The sequence below is a fragment of the Dipteris shenzhenensis genome, chromosome 11 (assembly GCF_047967505.1).
Source record: "Dipteris shenzhenensis isolate YYH24624 ecotype China chromosome 11, Dip_SZ_1.0, whole genome shotgun sequence".
NCBI classification, from domain to species: Eukaryota; Viridiplantae; Streptophyta; class Polypodiopsida; order Gleicheniales; family Dipteridaceae; genus Dipteris; species Dipteris shenzhenensis.
In genome coordinates, this window is record NC_141606.1 from 8,991,964 (window position 1) to 9,013,923 (window position 21,960).

Genomic DNA, 21,960 nt, shown 5'->3' on the forward strand with positions numbered 1-21,960 from the left:
CCTGGGGGTTAAGTGTGGCAAAAATCGCTCCCTTCCACTCCACACATTTGTTTTGTTGAGTAGGAAGCTAAAACAAGACTGGGTCCAACACTTCGTCATCTTCTTTACCAAAAAACTCGATGGTTCTTCAGGCCAAAAATGTAAAATTCCACACTTATTGGCTGTAATCATAAAAAAAGAACTACAAGAAAGAAAAATGACTCTGCTCCAGTCACCAAAACCAATTGAGAAACCAGTATGGGAGCCGTCACCAACTTCTCCTACTATCACATTGATAAGTGCAGATGCCTTAGCAGAAATACCTACTCTGGAGGTCGGGATTGCAGAATTGCCCCACTTGTATCAGAAATATCGCCAGACGTCCTCACCATTTGTCATTCTCTAATATCAAGCTAGCAAAATGATCCAAATGTCAGAACTATTCACTAGCTTAGCCAAGGAAGAATATGCAAGAGAATTGGAAAGGCAGACTGCATCAGAAATCGAAGACCAATTCCAAGCGATCGCCATAGAGGTCAAGGCACTTCGGGCACAGATAGATGAGAAGGAGGTAGAAGAAGTGCGCATGAACCAAGCTCTCTAAGCTCAAGAGAAGGTAGTAAGGGATGCGACCTCCAACCTCCACCAAAGTCAAACACAGCTGACTACGGCAGTAGAAGCAATGGCAATCCTACAAACCTACTATAACTCCTTGACATCCGCACATGTGCAACAAATGGAGGTACATTCCTCAATAGGAAAAGGTCACCTTGCAAATGAGAAAGCTTAAGGAGGCATATACAACCATCTACCATCAATACAAAAAAAAAACGAATGAGATGCACTCCCAAAAAATAATCATCTCCAAGCTTGAACTCCAATTGCTAGTACACAACAATGAGGCATTGGAAGACAACACCAATGACGCCCCACTACAATGCACAACTTTGGTTTATCAAGAGCTTGTGGCAGCTCTACAAGTGGAAGATCACCTCAATGCATGCGTGCTTATCCAATGGTAGCAACTCCAAATCATAATCATATCTACTCATCCAACAATCAACTGGGAATGTTCCATCGGGCCTAAAACCTTACGCATAATTATCCAAGACTTGTCTGAAGATGAGAAAAATATCTTCTGCCTATCTACACATGCCAGGTTTATAACACTCAGGACGGATACTTTCATTGCATATGTCTACCTCATGGGTAGTCCTCCCCTCAAGGTTATTGCAGGTTTGTTGCCATTGCTACAAAGGCCATCCCTATTATTTACAAGGCACGACATATGACCGACATCCCACCCATGCAGCTGATCATCCCATCGCACCAGCAAAAAGAAGTGTCGAAAGATGACAAGGCCTATCTCACATCCAACTTCCCATATCTAACCACTCTTTCTGCCAACATCATAACCTCACTTACCCTTGCTGCTACCACCCTCTTAACCTTTCCCGAGCTCTATCCTAACATCTATTCCCTCCATCATCTCTTTGCTCATGCCTCTTACCATTTTCAACTAGCCCAACAGTCACAAACTTACGAGCCCTCACACCTAGCTTTTCCCCCTCCCTTGCTAATCCTACCCTTGAGGATTACCAAGCTGCTCAAACCATTTGCCCAGTTCTTCCCCCCCTCCTCTTTGCTCCCCTTCTGCAACTATCACTTTGCCATATTTCTTCCCAATGTGCCCCGATTCTCTCCCTGCCCCGTCATCACCTCTGACACTTCTGGTGCTTCCATCAGCAGAAAATAACACAGTGTTTGATTTTGAATATCAGGATCCGGATAATCCAATTCGTACGTCCATGCCAAGTTCCAATGATGGATATGATTTTGATGAAATACCACTTCCCAGTAACCCCATCAAGGAATTTTGGAGCAAATACCCTGATATGAAAACTCGAGGTGGATGGACCCTGGACAACTTTCCTACCAACCTTTGTCAGCGTCAAATTAGTGAAGGTTGGATTAGCAAGTTGGATCCACAACCTGATTGATACCGTCCCAAGCTCTTTCATGTAATCTTCTTAAAGGAGTACTTACGGGCACCTCCATGTCTCAGAACCCATCCCAAGTTCTATGCAGTTCCATGGCCTAAAAAATGGGAAGCCAACATACACACTTTGGCTGAAGATCGAACCATAAATGGCCAATGATCGAACCATACTCTGGTGTAGAATGGAATATCTAAGGCATAATGGTCTGAGCACTTCAACAGCATGAGCAAATACTATGCGGCAACATTGATTGCTTCCTTCGCCAAAGTGCTATATTCTGTAAAACATTGGAATTCATTCTGGAAGTCCCATGTTACCTTGATTCCCATTTGCCTCCACTCAGCTTTAATCCCAATGAAAGGGTCAATGCTCAGATTACAAGCCAACTGTATCAAAGAGTGATCTTAGATGCACGCCACATATCTTTGTTCGAGCAAATGGTGGATATAGGCTACCTGAAAACTGTGCAAAAATTGTATGGTGCTAAGGCTTTACAGCAAGATCGACTGGCATGACACAAGTTCCACAACCACTGGACTAAAAGCATGGCAACCCAGGTACGTGCTCGCAATCAACCATAACCCGAGAACGGGTAATAAAATGGATCCGAGAGTATGTTGACTCTGTGCCAACATGAACTTAGGTAGAACAGAATGTGTGTGTAGAGTAGTAGCAAAGCTCCGCTTGTACTTGCATATAAGGCTAGAAATAATCCCTCTTAGAAATCCAATTTGCATGTTCTACATGCAAGTTCTACATACAACTCCTACATGCAAGTTCTACATACGACTTGTACATGCGACTTCTACATGCAAGTTCTACATACGACTTCTACATGCAACTTCTATATGCGAGTTCTACATGTAGAAAGAGAATGTGTAACAACTTCTATATGTGAGTTCTACATGTAAAAAGAGAATGTGTTACAACTTCTATATGCGAGTTCTACATGTAGAAAGAGTATGTGTTACAACTTCTACATACAACTTCTACATGTAAAAAGAGAATGTGTTACATGTAAAAAGAGAATGTGTTACAACTCCTACATGCACAGAGAATCTCTCCAACTTGTATAAATACCCCATAATGGAATGAAGCCCGTACTCTTTGGGGTATTATGTTGAGTTCTACATTGGTATTCCAAGCAATTGTCTCAAGTATCCATACAACTTTTACATGTAGAAAGAGAATGTTTTACAACTCCTACATGCAGAGAGAATCTTTTCAACTTGTATAAATACCCCATAATGGAATAAAGCCCGTACTCTTTGGGATATTGTGTTGAGTTCTACATTGGTATTCCAAGCAATTGTCTCAAGTGTCCATGCTTCCTTACACTCCACGTGCAAAAGCATGTCCTAACCTTGCAACTCCTCCTCCCTTCTCCTCCAACCTTGCAACCCATTCTCTCCCTCTCCTCCTCCCTTCTCCTTCCTCCTCCTCTCTCTTCTTTCTCTCATACTCTTACACCTTCCTCTCCCACTCTTATGCTCCTCCTAAACCCTTAGTTCCTCAACCCTTAACCTCCATGATTTACAAGGGAGACGAGTTCTCCATCATATACTCTATCCTAAACCTTGGATCCTCCTTCTAAAACCTGAAACCCCTTCTAAACCCTGGAACATCCTTCTAACCTTGGAACCTCCTTCTAAACTCTGAAACCCCCTTCTAACCCTTAAACTTTTCCTAAACCCTGCAACCTCCAATGAAAGTGAAGGCCTTCATTACCTCAACCATGATGATACACGTTCCTTTTACACATGCACGCACTATGTTTGCTTACCACACTTAAGGCTACGTCTCTCACCGAAACACGACTCAAGGTCTTAAGCTACACATATACTACAACCGACAACCCCAATATATCTATAGGTGACAAAAAGCCTCGAAACCCTGCATACATAGAATACCCAGCTCTTTCTACGAAAGCCGTAGGAAAGAGCCAACACTTAATCAAATATCAATACCATTTATATAAGAAACACCTTAGTTTTATAAATACATACTTGGTTTTTATTTCCAATCCTACTTAATATGCAGGCTTCCTTGCTTCTCAAATCCAAGCCATATAGTGCTTCTAAGCTAGAAGTAACCACCATAAAACTGAAGCCATAAAAAGAAGATTCTTTAGAAAACAATACTCCTTAGATATGCAAAAGTAGGATCAAGACATTTTTCTCCCCCAATGGTTTACAAAGACTCCCAAAGCACAGATTCTATAACATAACAACACCACAAAGTATGAGAGAGAGAGAGAGAGAGAGAGAGAGAGAGGATTAAGAAAACCTAGGGAAATGAAAGAAATCCCATTAAATCTATGAAGAACAAGCAATCAAACAACAATATGCGCCCTTCTGAATACTTAAACTCATTGGACATATATGCTATTTTACAAACATTATGAGTAACCTCAATGCAAGGTTCTTTTACACAAAAGATGTAACACTACACAAAAAATCAAATGAAGTATCTACTTCTCTTTCTTCTTGCGAGAAACTTGCTGACCATATAGAATGCAATTTCAATTTTATTTTCCTCTTGATGCAAAGTCCTAGAAAAAACAAAGCCACCATTAGGTGACTTCCTGTTGATTGCATAACTAGATAGTTTCTACTATAAGACTAATAACTCTTGATGAGAATTTTAAAGAAGCTGATCAATATAGTTGTAACTTTTGCACGATAGTATTAGAAAAGAAACAAGCCTTTCCATAAAAGGCATAAGCATCTCCTTGGTTTTATCTCAACCACTGCACAAAAAGAATAATAATGATACAAGCTCCATGCCTATAGCCAAAGAGTGAAACAACATGAAGTCTTCTCAAAATTTAATTCCTTCACTCATCTTTGTTTTAGGCTAGAAATAATATAATCCCTTAGTATGAGTGACTATTGAGTTTGTAAATAATCCATCACAATTACCAAAAAACATACATGCACCAATCGAAGCATACATGACCAAAAATAGTCCTCAATATTATGAACAATGTTTGTTGTTTGTAGAGAAGCCATTAATGCTTTAGAAATTGATTTCATCATTTCTTAACAAAAAAGAGTGCCTGAGATAAGCTATAGAGATCCTGCATATCAAATAAGATTTCCGATATCAGTTAGATTACTAGCATTCAGAAGTAAATAAATTTTTAAAAATTTATACCATAAAAGAGTTCAAGAAGTAAATACCTTAAAAAATAGACACCTCGGGCCAAGAAAAAGACGTATTGCATACCAAAAAAGATACCATCTACAAGCAAAATAAAAAATTAACTAAGCACCTGCATAAAAGAAAGGCAAGAAAGAAGCATAAGACAACTTACCATATTTAAGTCTCATAAATTTCGAAACTTTCCACATCATCCGAGGGTCTTTCATCATCCAAGGATGTATCGTTTCCACCCCTTCTACGGCAATCTGAGTCCCACAAAGCATAGGCCTCCTGAAATGGAAAAGTCTCCAGATTAGGCTTCGTAGTGTATAACCTCATACATGTGTCCAGATTTTTGTCAAGCCTATTTCGTAGGCAGTTTTTAATGAAGGTCAAGCTACTAAACACTCGTTCATCTTCAATTGATCCAAGTATCATGGTTTGGCATAGATCAGCAAGCTTAAAGTATTCTAACATCCTCGTTTCAAATATAGACCTGAATCTAATTTTTTCCACAATCTAGTCATGGCTTCGAGCTTTGACGCGTGCTCTATCTTACTATATTGCTCCCACATAGTTTGCCCAAAGATGCCTCACTGATTAATCAGCTCTTTGGAATCTAGTGCATTAAATCTATCACCATGCGACTCCATGCCTTTCCCAAACTCATTTGAAATGACTTGCACCTTGTTCTTGAAGTCAAGCAACAATGTTTTTTAATCTCTTGCATTGTTCCAATACAAAGGGTGGACAATAGCAAAAGATTCCAAAAGTTCGTCTTTAGGAAATCTTTGTCGAATTTCATTTGTTAAAGTGCTATAGATAGAAACAAGCTCTTTCTTTACAAAATTAATGAGCTACAGAAAGGTTGCTTGTTTGACTTTTTGACATCTATCAAGTCCTTTCATCTTTCTTCTAACATAAATCTCTATCAACTTACCTTTGGAGTTCATGTAGAGATATCCTTTTTTATCATAGCATAGATAGCTATTCTCATTCCCAACATCCAACATTGTATTCCACTCACAAAACTCTTCACTTAAGAAACTCGAGCTTTCTTCACAGAGAGTATTTAATTGAAGGCATTCCAACTTTCGTGCTACGGTATACTCCATGATGTAGTACTCCCTTTGTTGAGCTATTTTGACCAAATGATTCATCTCATGCAACATAGGAAGTAGGCCACCAAGATACAAAAAAGTTTCAGCATCTATAAGAAGATCTAGCAACCTTGTGGCCTTCACTCTTCCTTTCCCCTTCTTTCGAGCAAGTTCATGGACAACCCCAATGACCGATTTGTATTCTTCATACAAGCGCTGCACCGGGCCCATGAGTGAAATCCACCTTGTATCAACCTGCTTCATGAGCTTCTTACCTTGGCTGATCCCATCTGCAAACACCTTAAACTCATTGAGTCGTTTAGGACTCCTTGAGAAAAAAGCATATGCTTTGCACACCAAATCCTCTACCTTTTGTACACGATCAAAAGTTTTGAGGATCTTATAAGCCAAGTTTGTGCAATGAGCCATGCAATGTATTCCCACCATGTATGGAGCATAACTATTCTTCAATTGAACACAAAGTCCAGCTCGGTGCCCATGCATTACTGAGCAGCCATCAACACCCACACAAACAAGTTTCTGAGACGAATATTTCAAGCTCATCCCGCCAGCTATTGTCATGGCATCACAAACCAATCTTACTAAAGTATTTGAATCCGCACTACTTTGTAGCTTGAAGATACCCACACAGCACACCTCTCACATGTCCCTCCACAAAATATGCATTAATGCATGCCTATGAACTATTATCACGAGTGGTCACTTCATCAAGTGAGATAGCAATAAATGTGGCATTTGCTAGCTTATCTTCTAACCTTCTCTTGACTATTTATGCCATGAACTTAGCGAATTCCCAACCACAAGGCTCATTCCAATAATGTGTCGAAAAATGTGGAACTTGAAGTCCAATGAAGTTCAAAGGCCTTTGCCACTTTGGATAGTTTGAATTGAACTTTCCTATGGAGAGTATGTGTAATACAATAGAAAATTGTGCAAGTGTTGATTGGCAATCCTTCACATACTTTTTGTCATATAAGCATTGAATAGCTGCTCCAGCCTTCTTATCCTCTTCTAGCTGAAGTAAATGAGCTTCATATTGAGCCATGTTTTATACATGCCGGCATTCATCTTTGGATTTCCATTGAGCAAGAGTTTTCATATTTCCATCAACCAGCTCTTTCTCATACACCTTTCCTAAATGTTTCTCTATTGTATCAAGCTTCAATTGCAACTTGATCTTTCGACCCAACTTCCAACTACAAGCTATACATGTAGCAAACTTTAGTGGCTCATCCCTTTCAAATTGCAAAGGCTATATGATAGGAAAATTTGACACCCAATTTCCCTTCCAATATCCCGCTGACATCTCCTTCTCTTACTTTCTTTTGCAACGACTTTCTTTCCTTCCTCTATTGAATTTGCTTGAGAAGATGAGGAAGAGCTTATTGGAATGGACTGTAATACATCATTTGCTCCATCTTCAAGTCGATGAGAAGATGATGATGATGATGGGGTAGTTGAAGTTGATTGCAAAGAGTGGATCATGATATTAGTGTCAGTGAAGCTTGTTGTTGATGGGCTTGCACCCTCTAAGGAAGCACCCTTGGCATTCTTAGCATGGGAAATTTTTTCCAAGCTTCTTTTGGCATTCTTAGCATGGAAAAAATGTTCCAAGCTTCTTTTGACAGCTAGTGGACTGCTCTTCTTCTTTGTTGGAGCCATAAAGATCAAACCAATAGACTATGACCAATGTAGTAGAGCTAGAAAAAAGTCACTAGCATGGGTATTATGCTCTATGTGTGTGTGTGTGTGTGCACGCGCACGTAATGGCATAGTTGTTCACACTAGACTATGATCTTCAATGATCTTAAGCCTCTCTTGAATTGTCTAAAACCAAAATTTGGCCAAACAAACATGATGCATGGCATGAGTTTCCACCTACCAATCAACTTAGATGGTGGATGTTGGAAAGTCCACCTCCCCATCTGTAAGCCCCCATATGAGGAGAGCATGGGGGAGCGAGCCCAAGAGAAAACTTGGGAGGGGGCTACCACATGGACACCACCTCACAGGGATAGGACAGCCAAAGGGGCTGCCACATGGGCAGCACACAGCAAAAGGCAGAGGCTGCCACATGAGCAACACACAAGCTGCCATGTGGGCAACTACTATCAAGACAGGGCCAATGGGCTGACAGAGGAGTAGCATGGCAGGCCAAAAGGTACCTGCAAAGGGCACGCTATGGGCCTGCATAAGAGTAGTGGCAGAGGGCAGACCAGCCGGCCAAGAGAGAGGTTGTTTGGGCTGCCTGGAGGTAGCCAACCATGCCTTATATAGGGCAGATGCTGTGTGGTTTAGCATATGCCCAAGAGAAAAGGTGAGGGGGCTGCCACACGGGCAACACCTCACAGGGACAAGACAGCTAAAGGGGCTGCCACATGGGCAGCACACAAGCTACCATGTGGGCAGCTATCAAGATAGGGCCAATGGGCTGACAGAGGAGTAGCATGGCAGGCCAAAAGGCACCTGCAAAGGGCACGCTATGGGCCTACAAAAGAGTAGTGGCAGAGGCGCAACAGACGGGGCAGACCAGTAGAAGTCCGGCCAAGAGAGAGGCTGGTTGGGTTGCTTGGAGGCATCCAACCATGCCTTATATAGGGCAGATGCTGTGTGGTTTAGCATATGCCCAAGAGAAAAGGTGAGAGGGGGCTGCCACACGGGCAGCACCTCACAGGGAGAGGACAGCCAAAGGGGCTGCCACATGGGCAGCACACAACAAAAGGCAGAGGCTACCACATGGACAGCACACAAGCTGACATGTGGGCAGCTATCAAGATAGGGCCAATGGGCTGACAGAGGAGTAGCATGGCAGGCCAAAAGGCACCTGCAAAGGGCACGCTACGGACAGCACACAACAAAAGACAGAGGCTGCCACATGGGCAGTACACAAGCTGCCATGTGGGCAGCTATCAAGACAGGGCCAATGGGCTGACAGAGGAGTAGCATGGCAGGCCAAAAGGCACCTGCAAAGGGCACACTATGGGCCTGCAAAAGAGTAGTGGCAGAGGCGCAACAGACGGGGCAGACCAGCAGAATTTCGGCTAGGAGAGAGGCTGGTTGGGCTGCTTAGAGGCAACCAACCATGCCTTATATAGGGCAGATGCTGTGTGGTTTAGCATATGCCCAAGAGAAAAGGTGAGAGGGGACTGCCACACGGGCAGCACCTCACAGGGACAGGACAGCCAAAGGGGTTGCCACATGGGCAGCACACAACAAAAGGCAGAGGCTGTCACATGGGCATCACACAAGCTACCATGTGAGCAGCTATCAAGACAGGGCCAATGGGATGACAGAGGAGTAGCATGGCAGGCCAAAAGGCACCTACAAAGGGCATGCTATGGGCCTGTAAAAGAGTAGTGGTAGAGGCGCAACAGACGGGGCAGACCAGCAGAAGTCTAGCCAGGAGAGAGGGTGGATGGCTGCTTGGAGGCATTGACATAGCCTGAGGCATTCCCTTGAGGGGGGGTATGTTGGGATATCTCAAGGTGTATGCCCCAGGCACACCTTGGTTTCTATGTGTGTGTGCTAGAGGCACAATTAGGTGCCCATAAGCACTGTTAGGTAGGTGGTGGTAGAAGCCACATAGGATGATTGAGAGAATCTAAGAGCAGATTGAGGAGATGATTGTGGAGCTCAGAGGTCATCAGTGATGTCAGTGATCATGTAAGAGGTGCCTACTTAAGGACCTCACCTTTCTTCATTCCATAAGCAAGAATTCTCAGTTTGTGTTCACTCCATGCTTTCCTTTCAGTTTACCAACATGGGCATGTATATTGCCCTAGCTAACTGTCATGTGCACGGATTGGTATCTGACGTGTACTAGGTACACAGAATTAGCTCAGGTTAGCCTGGGGAGGCTTAGAGCTAGGCAAGCTTGATTCTCGGGTTGAGTGGCAAGGGTACGAACTATTTATAGGTCTTCGCTATTTTTGGCGCCGGGGCCCGAGTCTATAAAAGAGGCCCAGGGGGTTCAGTTCTCAGTGTGCAGTTGGGAGCAAGTCTCGTTCCCAGGTGCAAGGTCTGATCCTGGATTGAGTCGCGGACGCGCGCCTGCATCTTAGCGTAGCCCAAGGCCCAGTGGCAGATCCAGGGCTTCACAGCGCCACCTGGTGGTATGGGACACCAGGCTGGTTTGGATCTGATTGGGAGTTCATGCCAGTAGCTCAGCTCGTGGCTCGGAGGGGACATCTTCTGATTCGGGATCTTATCCTGTAGATGTCACGGTTGGGTGGTGAGCAGCCTGCTCAGTTCTGATGTTGTGTGTGGTTATTTTGCAGATCAGGGGTTTCAGGAGTGCTGGGACGTGTCAGTTGGTATCAGAGCCAACTCCTGAGGTAGGAACTTCTGATGCGAGAATTTTGACGGATTTCTCTTCCAGGTATGCCCTAAAATTCGAGATTTCCTGCTGCGTTTTTGCTAACTACCTGGGGTAGAAGGGGTGAAGAAATATCTGGAAAAGGAAGAAGAAGAGGAGAGATAGAATCGAAATTTTTGAAGGCTACGGAGAGAAGTTTAGAGGGAGGAGAAAGAGAGCAGGAAAGAAGGAGCGATGTGCAGGAAAAAGACTGCAAGGGACGAAGGGATGTGGAGCTTAGGAAGGGGCGCAGTAGGCGAGGCAGTAGAGGCGGGACAGCCTGTGTAAAAGGCTGTCCACAGCCAGCGCAATAGGCTGTCCACAGCCTGCGCAACAGGCTGCGAACAGCCTGCGCCTAGGGCTGCGTGCAGCCTGCGCAGGAGAAAGGTGCTTTTTCCGAAAAAAGCACCCCTCCAAAGTTGGAGGGGCTCAGGTGCTTTTTTCGAAAAAGCACCCCTCCAAAGTTGGAGAGGCTCAGGTGCTTTTTTCGAAAAAGCACCCCTCCAAAGCTGGAGGGGCTTGGCCTTTTTTGGAAGCCCAGCTTCCAAATCAGGCAGCCCTGCACCCTATATAGGTGAGGGCTGGGTGCTAGCCTACCCACAAGCAGCCCCAAGATTCGAGCCTCTACCTCGATATCCGTGCCCGCCAGCCAGCCTCGTCCTACAGCCTGCGCCCTGTTTCGATCAGCTCCCCTGCATCAGTCCTTGCCTGCGTCAGCCCTGCACAGCTCCCGCAGCTTCCGTACCAGTCCGTACAGCTCCAGCGACAGCCGTACAGCCAGCCTCGTCCTACAGCCTGTACGGACTGTTCCGCCTGCTCGTGTACCTGCTGCTGCTCCGAACAGAGGCTGCGCCAGCACCTGCAGTCACCGTACGGCCTGCGTCAGCAGCCGTACAGGCCACGTCAGCAGTCCGCACAGCTTCTACTGCAGCCTGCGCATCCGGTTTGCGGGTTCGGGGAGGCTCCGGGACTCGTGGTCTTCCGATTCGCCAGATTTCAGCATCTCCTTCCGTCAGCTTCATCTGGGACGGTTTTCTTCTGTTCCATCTTCCTCTGTGCTTCGTTTCAGTCAGTTATTTCTCTCCGTTTGTAATCAAATCAGATTTCAGCCATGTCTGATGCTCCAAATCCCGAGTTCACTATGGGAGAGCAGGACTTAGATTACACTCCAGTGGGAGAGGATGATCAGGGTCTCTATGACGACCTGATAACTAAGAAAGCCTTCAGTGAGTTTACGACTGCTCTTGATGGTAAATTTGAGCAGGTCAATGCTAATCAATCGGGGTTGACACAGCAACTCCAAGGGATACAAGCAACTCTGACTCTTCTGGCTAGCACGGTTCAGGCGCTCACGCATGTGGATGCCATGGCTTCCGTGCTAGGCCAGAATATCACTCCGGATCCCTTTCCAGGTGACCAAAAATCAAGAACAAAGGAGGTGGTTGACACTTGGTTGCACAAGTGGCAAGTACACTTCCAATTTCATCCCTATCCAGATGAGAAAAAGATTCAGCTTGCAATAGGGTTTATGTCAGGTAAAGCCTTGCTTTGGTGGAAAGAACTCCAGCCTAAGCCTGATACTTGGACAAAATTTGAGGGTATCTTCAGGAAGGAGTTCTTGAAGAAGGAAGATGACTACGATATCGTCGGCAAGCTCAAGGCCCTCGATATGTCAAAATTGAATTTAACTTTTGAAGTTTATCTTCAAAGATTTAGGGATCTGCAAACCAGGGCCACTAAAATGGATCCAGTAACCTTGCTAGGTTTTTTCGTGGATGGTTTGCCAGACTCCTATAAGTTACAGATTAAGAAGAACAAGTGCACAACATTGCAGGAGGCCATGACATATGCGCGCATATATGATGATACCATGGCCGGTACCAAGGCAACCACAGTTACCGAGACGAGTGGAAAGAACAAACGCAAGTTCTTTTAGCATGCGACTGGTATTGGGGAGACGAAGTCTACGGACAACGCCTCCAAGAAAAGCTTAACTCCTGCGAAGAATGGTAAAGCCCGTTTCCTTCGCACTCTCAGGCTCAAGAAAGAAGGCCGATGTTTTTATTGCGAGGAGCGGAGCCACACAAAGAATGAGTGTCCTAAGCGGAAGAACCAAAAATTGGTGCTAGGACCGAAGCTCCAGGCGGGTCCACGTACCGCAGCCAAGGGAGCCAACCAAGTTACGATGACATGTATTTCAGTAAATGTCATTACCTGCCCCCTTTCTTGTAATTGTACCTTTAATACTTCGTTGTTTGGTTCCCATGATCTTTTCCGAGTTTATGGAGAAGTTAGGGACCAACAGGTTCACATTCTCTTTGATCCGGGCAGCTCTCACAATTTTGTTAATTACAAATTTGTGCAGAAGATGGGGCTGTCCACAGTACCTAGCGACCACACCTACGAGGTGCAGCTTCCAGCCGGGAAACAGTTTTGGGATCGCAAGGTTGAAGCGCTTCCCATCCGGATTCAAGCCTACACGGGAGCTCTCACATGTTATGTTATGCATCTAGAGCATGTAGACTTGTTGATCGGGATAGAGTGGTTTAAAACCCACAATATCCAGATCGGATGGACGGAGCATACGCTTTCTTTTGTAGACAAGGACACCCAATTTTGTATTCAGTGTGATAAGATTCCCCCTTCTCAGGGGCCTATTGTATCTGCGATGCAGCTTCGGAATATATTAAACAATTCTCATTATGATGTCTATCAGTGTGTTTTGATTCCACTTTCTTCATTTGTTGTTTCGGTAATTAACAAGAATGAATTAAGTGTGTTTGAACACCGAGAATTGAGAATGTTGTTAGATAATTTTAAAGACGTATTCCCAGCTCAACTGCCGGAAGGTTTACCTCCAGAACGGGCAGTAGATCATCGCATAGACTTAGTCCCAGGGGCTCAACCTATCAGTGTACCACCGTATAGGATGAGCCAGGTAGAGGAGGATGAGTTAGCTATCCAGCTTCAGGATTACCTGAATATGGGCTATATCCGCCCAAGTAAATCTCCTTGGGGTGCACCTGTCCTCTTAAGAAAGAAGAAAGATTCTTCTTGGAGAATGTGTATTTATTATAAACGATTAAATAAAGTTACAATTAAGAACCGCTATCCTTTACCTCGTTCTGATGATTTGATAGACCGTTTGGCCGGAGCGAAGTATTTCACTAAGATTGATTTGCGTACGGGTTATCACCAAATCCGTATCTATGCTAAACACATAGATAGGACCGCATTCCGGACTAGGTATGGTCATTACGAGTTCCTCGTATTACCTTTTGGTTTAACCAATGCTCCTGCTACTTTTCAGCAGATGATGAACGATTTGTTCAGGGATTTTCTGGGCAAATTTGTTGTAGTGTTCTTAGATGATATCTTGGTATATAGTAAAACGCTTGAGGATCATATAGGACACCTCAGGGTTGTCTTACTTGTTCTAAGACAGCATAAGCTTTATGCCAAGATGAGTAAATGTGACTTCTTTATGAAGGAGATCATTTACTTAGGACACAAGATTTCTTCTGAAGGTATTAGCATTGATCTGGATCGTATCCAGAAGGTTTTAGAATGGCCTATCCCTCAGACTGTGAAACAACTTCGTTCTTTCCTAGGATTTATGGTATTTCTTCGGAAGTTAGTGCGTGATTATTCACATATCACGGCACCTTTGACCAACATATTGAAAGGTCGTGGACGCAGGTCTACTCAGCCGATCCCTTGGAATGATGCAATGAACAAGGCTTTTGAAACCTTGAAGTTATCTATCAAGGAAGCACCCGTTCTTGCATTACCCGATCCTACCCGGCCTTATGTTTTAGAGGCCGATGCGAGTGATTATGCGATTGGGACAGCTCTATTCCAAGAGGGCAGACCTGTAGCTTTTGAGAGTAAGAAGCTAGACGACACCCAGTATCGTTGGCCCACACTTGAGAAGGAACTTTATGCTGTAGTGTATGCTCTCAAGGTTTGGAGACACTACTTGTATGAGTCAAAGTTCCTTGTATTGACTGATCACCAGTCAATTAAGTATGTGTGTGATGGATCCGAATTGAGAGGAAGGAAAGCTAGATGGGCAGAGCTAATGCAGGATTTTGATTTCGAAATACGTTATTGTAAGGGTTCGTTGAATAGTGTGGCGGATGCCTTAAGTCGAGTTAAGTTTGTACATGCTTTGTCATTTACGAAAATATCCTCAGACCTATTTCAATCCTTGAGAGGGCTATACGCAACTGATAGTCATTTCAGTTCTTATTGGCAGAGAGTCCAGGATGGGAGCTCCATGGTTGACCAGGACTCAGGGATTGTGCCACCTAGGATACAGGCGGCGGGAGGTCAGTGGATGATTAGGAACGGCTTGCTGTTCCTGAATGAAAAGATTTGTGTGCCTGATGTTCTGGACCTAAAATCCAAGATTCTCTGGGAGTGTCATGATGCTCCTAGTGCGGGACATCCAGGTATACATAGGACTCTGTCTCTTGTGAAGCATACCTTTTATTGGCCTAAGATGCGTGCATTTATAGAGAACTATGTGGTAGGTTGCCGAGTTTGTCAGGTTACTAAGGCTGAACGCCTTAGAAGCGCGGGCTTATTACAGCCTTTACAGATTCCAGGTAATAAATGGGAAAGTATTTCCATGGATTTTATTACTGGTTTGCCTCGAACGCGCAAGGGTCATGACTCTATTTGGGTCATAGACGACCGTTTGACGAAAATGGCTAGATTCTTACCTACAAGAACAACTATTTCAGCTGTTCAGTTGGCTCACGAGTTTGTGGACCACTTGTTCAAGCTGTATGGTTTACCATCCGACATAGTCAGTGACAAGGACTCAAAGTTTACAAGTAACTTCTGGACACTTGTATTTGAAAAGTTGGAAACTACTCTAAGTATGAGTTCCTCGGATCATGCACAATCTGATGGCAGTACAGAAAAGGTCAACCAGTTGGTTGAAGACATGCTTCGAGCATATGTATCTAAGAGACAGTCTTCATGGGAAGATTATCTACCCATGATTGAATTTGCTTACAACAGTGCAAAGCATTCTAGTACAGGTTATAGTCCTTTTATGCTTATGTACGGGTTTCAACCTAAGTCACCAGTTATGGTTGGATTAAAAGGGATTCAAAATGATGCTGCTAAGAACTTCTTGCAAGACATGCAGGAAATGTTGCAGTTTGCCAAGGAGTCTATTAGAAGTGCCCAAGATCGGGACAGATTTTATGCTAATAGACATCGTTCACCTAGAGAGTTCTCTGAAGGAACGATGGTATATTTGAGAATTCCCAAGGAATCCAAGAGCCTAAGTACTGGTTTGGTTCCGAAATTATCCCACAGATACTATGGTCCTTTCAAGGTCATTAAAAGAATTGGACCAGTTGCATATCGACTAGAATTGCCTCCTGATGTTAAAGTACATCCAGTCTTTCATGTCAGTAGACTGAAAGAAGTATTGGGTGCAGATGATCAACTTGTTTCTCCTCATGAGATTATAGAAGTTACAGATTTGACTTTTATTCCTCACGAACCTGAATTTATTCTTGAATTTCGTGAAAGACAGATTCGAAATCGTACTATCACGGAATACAAGATTAAGTGGAAGGATCGTGTTGAGGAGGATGCAACATGGGAGACATTACAAAACCTCCAAAGAACATTTCCGGATTTCTTAGCGAACTCAGGAGTGAGTTCTTAGAGGAGGGGGAGTATGTCATGTGCACGGATTGGTATCTGACGTGTACTAGGTACACAGAATTAGCTCAGGTTAGCCTGGGGAGGCTTAGAGCTAGGCAGGCTTGATTCTCGGGTTGAGTGGCAAGGGTACGAACTATTTATAGGTCTTCGCTATTTTTGGCGCCGGGGCCCGAGTCTATAAAAGAGGCCCAGGGGGTTCAGTTCTCAGTGTGCAGTTTGGAGCAAGTCTCGTTCCCAGGTGCAAGGTCTGATCCTGGATTGAGTCGCGGACGCGCGCCTGCATCTTAGCGTAGCCCAAGGCCCAGTGGCAGATCCAGGGCTTCACAGCGCCACCTGGTGGTATGGGACACCAGGCTGGTTTGGATCTGATTGGGAGTTCGTGCCAGTAGCTCAGCTCGTGGCTCGGAGGGGACATCTTCTGATTCGGGATCTTATCCTGTAGATGTCACGGTTGGGTGGTGAGCAGCCTGCTCAGTTCTGATGTTGTGTGTGGTTATTTTGTAGATCAGGGGTTTCAGGAGTGCTGGGACGTGTCACTAACATCCCATCTGAGCATTTGCTAGGTCTCTCTAGCCTCAACCTTGATACCACATGTGTTGGCCTTTATCCATAGCCAATCAAGGCTGATCCTTTTGATCAAATGCGCTTCTATTGTTTGAAGATCGACTAGACCTTGTGTGGCAGATCTTGTGCATGCTGCTGCCCACATGGTTTTCCTTCTACTACCCCATGTAGCAGACCTTGAAAAGTGCACATTGCTACACTACCACCAACATCATGATCACATTCTTACAAGTGATGGTCATTGTAGCCAAGTTAACACTTTTGGATAGCCATCTTATTAGTACTTTTGCGAATACAAGCACCACATGCAATGCAAAAAAAGAAATGGCTCAACCCTAGGAAAGACTCCCATATGCCAGGCCAGCGGGCGGGCATCACTTCCACCCGCTCCTGTGAATGGCGGGGGGCATCACTTCCCCTGCTCATTGACCTCTAGGGATCTAGACTCTACTGCATAAAGAAACATGCATCCACAAGCAATTTAAGGAGGTAAGAAGGTCTTACATATCTTCAAGATGAAAAAACCAAAGAACAAAGGATTGTTAGTACAAAATTGTGCATGTGCAAGAACATGAGTATGCCTTAGGTGCATGTGTCCATGTTAAAGAATATGTGTTCATGTGCAAACATGTGAGTACATCTGTAAAACTCTGTGCCTGTGTCCATGTTTCTACCAAAACTATAGCAATATGGGATATGAAGGGGGGAAATTAGTTCATAGGATACATTAGAGAAAAAATCAAAAAAGCATAAAAACTTATATGCAAAACACATATTAAAAAGCAAAGAATAAGAGACAACAAATGCCAAGGAAAACAACCATTCACTAAAAGTAAAATCCTACACCATTTGATTGTCACCTTTGGTTCTATAGCCCCACCTCTAGATGTGTGCACTATTGCTTCTGTTGCTCACAAAACTATTGGTGTGTTGGATACCAAAACGAGGCCCGGGGCCTCTCCTTTTATAGGGACCAAGGCCCCTTCAAACTGACTCATTGGACCAGTGCTAAATGGCCGACTTTTGCAGCCCCTCCAATCGACTGGGTCTGTCCCAAAACCACCCCCCTGACACCTTCAAAATCAGGCCAAAGGCCCTCACTTATGTGGCAACCTGCAACCCTAACCAGCCGACTTGTAGTCAGCCTGGTTGGCTGCCTCTAAGGCCTAAATGCAGGCCCAAATCCTGCCCTATGCAAGTGTCTTTTGCCTTGCCATAACCTCTGCATGTTGCAGGCCCGTTTCACCACCTTTTGCACCTCTGCCAGGCTCTTGTGCTGTCCTGTCACTTGTTGTCCTGCAGCCATATCAAAGGTACAACTGTCCCACCACCTTGTTGCAGGGAACACACCTTCCCACACTCCCTGCCTCTTGGCCCACCATGTAGGCACCTATCCTTGCGCCATTTGTTGCTTCTGCCAGGCCCTTCCTTGGCACCTGTGTTCCATGGCTTGTGCTGCCCACATGGCAACCTATGTGCTTACCACGTGGCAACCTATGTTTTGTATGTGTGCTACCCACATGGCAGCCCATGTGCTGCCCATGTGGCAGCCCCATGCTCTCCTCATTTGGAGGTTTACAGATGGGGAGGTGAACTTTCCAACACTTGTGCCCTAGAAGACAGCCAAGCCTCCAGCCCTTTGTGAGCTCAGCCTGTAGCAACACTTGCTCTTGCCTTGCCTCCTGGATGTAGGCCCAATGGTGGGGCTGGTGCTGCCCTTTCGCTCCCTGATTTGCAAGCTTGCTGGATGCAAAATGACCTACCAAGGAGCCCTTTTTATAGGCCCCAAGAGGCCCCCAAAACTGACTAGCTTGACCTTCCTCTTGGCCGACTCAGGCTGTCCCCAACCGACCCCAACGCCTCCCCGTACATGGGGCTGTAGGCTGCCCTTTTTGGCCTGTGTGCTGGCCAACTCTGTTGGCCATCCGAACAACTTGTAGGCCCTATGTAAGGGCAGGGTGCTGCCCTATTTGCAGCCCCTCATCTAGGCCCATAGCCTATTGTACCACCTGGTCTAGTAGATTCCCTACTCCAAGGCTATAGGCCTTCTCTAATTGCACCATGTCTAGGCCATGTTGTTGCACGTCGCTTTCTTGCCCACACTCCACCAACTGCCTTGCCACATAGGCACCTACTTCCTGTTAACACCTTACCACATTGTGTTGCTCCAAATCTTCCTCTTCCAGGATAGATCCTTGCTCAGTGCATCGCCAACTCTCCTAGCTTTCGGCTCCATCTCTCGCAAAGCCACTGTGATGCCTCTAGATACATGTTTCTTTTCTTTGTCTTTTCTATGGTCAAATGCCCTCGCTCTCCCTCCCTTACTCTCCTCATTTGGGAGCTTGAAGATCTAGTGGCCAACCCTGTAAACCCACCCATAGCCCTATGCATGGGTCTATGGGGGCCCTATATGAGTGTGTGTGCTAGCCAACCTACTTGGTCAGCCAACCAACCAATCTAGGCCCTACATAAGGACAAGGGAGTTGCCCATTGCCACCCCTTCCCTACTGTACTTGTCCCAAACCTGCTGAGCCACTTCCTATAGCCTCCTTGCATTTCTCTAAGGTAGTTCCATGTCCTAAAAATGGTCCATGCGTTGCTCCTTACAAGCACCTACTGTATCATCCGTTTTGCTCTCTAGCTGGTCTCCTATCTGGTCTTTTAACAGCTGCAGGAGTTGCACATTACTTGCAATCAACACGTTACTTGCAACCATCGCATTAAAGGAACTAGCACGATAGGAGTAAAGAAATACGTAAATGAAGTTAAAGGAAAAAGCTAGATCAAATAGAGTTGCTATTAGTGCAAGAACACATACCTCTAACCCATCCGTACTAAAAGGTAATGGACTTTAGAACCTATACACAATGATGCAATTAGCTTGAATATAATAAGTGAGCATTTACCTAAGCTTTAGGCAAAATAGTGATGCTTTCTTGACATAACAAATTGAGCTGGTAGACAACATACTATGAGGAGCACAAGAGTGAAAAAGCTGCGCAACTGAATATGATGAGATTCATGCCAGATTTCAATAGTATCATCATGTCATCACCACAAGATAAGTGAAAACATTTGTCCAAGCTCTATACTCCAAACACTCAAATCTATGTTTCTCATAAGAAAATGCTACATTGAAGCATCATCTGAAGGAAGCTTAGGATAATCACCACAAAGACCTTCATGACCTCAATTGTTAGCTAGAGAAAGCTCTGCAATCTAATTCTTTGAAACAAAAGGAAATGCATGAACCTCTGAGTGACTTTCAAATAATGCAAGTTGCATTGAACATAGTGCAGGCTACAAGGAACAAGCTTGAAGTTAAAGCCACGAAATCTTGTGTAGGATTAGGAGGAAAGATTGACCTTGCAACAGACTATGCATTCTCACACACAGAATAGCAAAGAGGAGATCAAAGGGTTAGATTCTATTGCGAATAAAGAAACATAAATTAAAGGATTGAGATTACAAGTAGAATTGCTGCAATCCACACTATCCTATACCAAGGAATGAGAACAAAACTGGCTACATCAGCACGCTCAGTGCGAAGCCCTCGGTTAGCAAATGAAAGAAAGAAACATTGCTTATGGTAAATTGTTTGATCTTCACCAACAAACAATGCTACAGTCGTCAAAGAGAGAGAACATCTACTTTAAGAGAAGGAAAACCTAATCACTCAAATTAAGCAGACTTAGAAAGAAATCGGGTTACATTCCTAGTTGGGACTTGCAACAATCGTCATGTTCAGAACCTTACCTCTCCAGAACAGCAAAATGAAGTCGATTAGAATCAGCACAAGCACCAAATTTAGAGAGGCTGCTGCTGGTTGATGTGAGGTGTGTCCTGCCCCTACGAGTGGACTAGCGCTGTGTTTGCATATACTTGGCCACAGGTGGCCAGAGAAGCAATCGACCTAAAATTGCCGTATAAATCAATAGATCATACAAAAAAACGATCAGATCACTGGATGAAATCAAAACAAGATATAAAAGCAGCAATAGCGACTTATTACCTACCAAAAGAAAGAGCGGAGTGACCCAAAAACATTTGTTGAAGGAATCCAGCGTAGGGAAGGATGCCGCTGTCCAAAGAGCATTGACGTTTAATTGCCAACCCGTGGGTTTTTTGCAATCCTAGCCATAAGCTGTCGCTAGCGTGAGTTCCCACAGTACCACAGTGCACAAATGGTGTGAGTGGAACCATCCAAGGATTCATACAAGGACTGGACACATCTTTCCTCCCATTCAAGCAAAGAGAATAGGCACTTCATGACAAGAACTGAAGGCAAGGTGAGTGTATCGATATTGCCACAGCCAGAGCCTAGAAGAGATGATAACGCATCTACAACAAGCAGTTTACGGGGAAGAAGATAAAGCTCAAAAGCATAAGAGATTGGGGGAAGAAGCATGAGATTGGGGGAAGGGGCGAAACTGAAAACAGTCAACGTATACTCTCAAGGAATGGCGGGCGAAATTGAAACGAGCACGTATATCCTCTCAAGAAAGGGAGGGCGAAATTTAGCTTATGAATTTTGGTGAAATGGTTTTTTTGGGCTAAAAATGACTTATAAATGTCTATTAGAACAGCCCTTTCATATCAAATGGAGCCTTAAATTTGCCTTTGGGCTAAAATTCGCCCTTAATTTTTTCCCTGGACAGTGCGTAAGAAAATGGCATTGCTTAAGGCAATGCTTGAACACCCAAGAGTGATGGATTCAAACTAATGGTAGAACCATCTAGGTTGCATGTTCAATTGCAAGGTCCGGGCTTGTGCATAGGAGCACTCGTGGATCCGAGAGTGAGCCACAACTTCATCTCCTGTGAGGTATGGGAAAATCTACAGGTACCACTAAACCTCACAGTTGCTTTGGTACGGGCTATCAATGGCCAACTCTTAAGTACCTTGGGTTTTGTGAACTTGAGTCTAACGGTGGTAGTAGAAATACGCTTTTATGTTCTCCCCATAGAAGCAACTGATGAACATATCATGTTGGGAAGGACCTGGTGTTACGCTGTGAACTATCAAATCGACTGGCAGCGGGCTAGAGTTACGCAAGATTCTTCCTCCAAACCTGAAGGCGAACCGTCAAAGGTAGTTTCGATCATAC

General features: G+C 44.5%; 1 long non-coding RNA gene across 1 annotated transcript; it reads right to left on the minus strand.

The window, feature by feature from the left end:
- Positions 1-4,893: 4,893 nt before the first annotated feature.
- LOC147896588 (uncharacterized) lies at positions 4,894-21,368 on the minus strand. Its single transcript, XR_015541828.1, has 3 exons — positions 20,870-21,368; positions 20,610-20,766; positions 4,894-5,058 (listed from the first exon to the last, which is right to left on the minus strand). It is a non-coding gene; the product is annotated as an uncharacterized LOC147896588 (long non-coding RNA).
- Between the last annotated feature and the right edge of the window lie 592 nt (positions 21,369-21,960).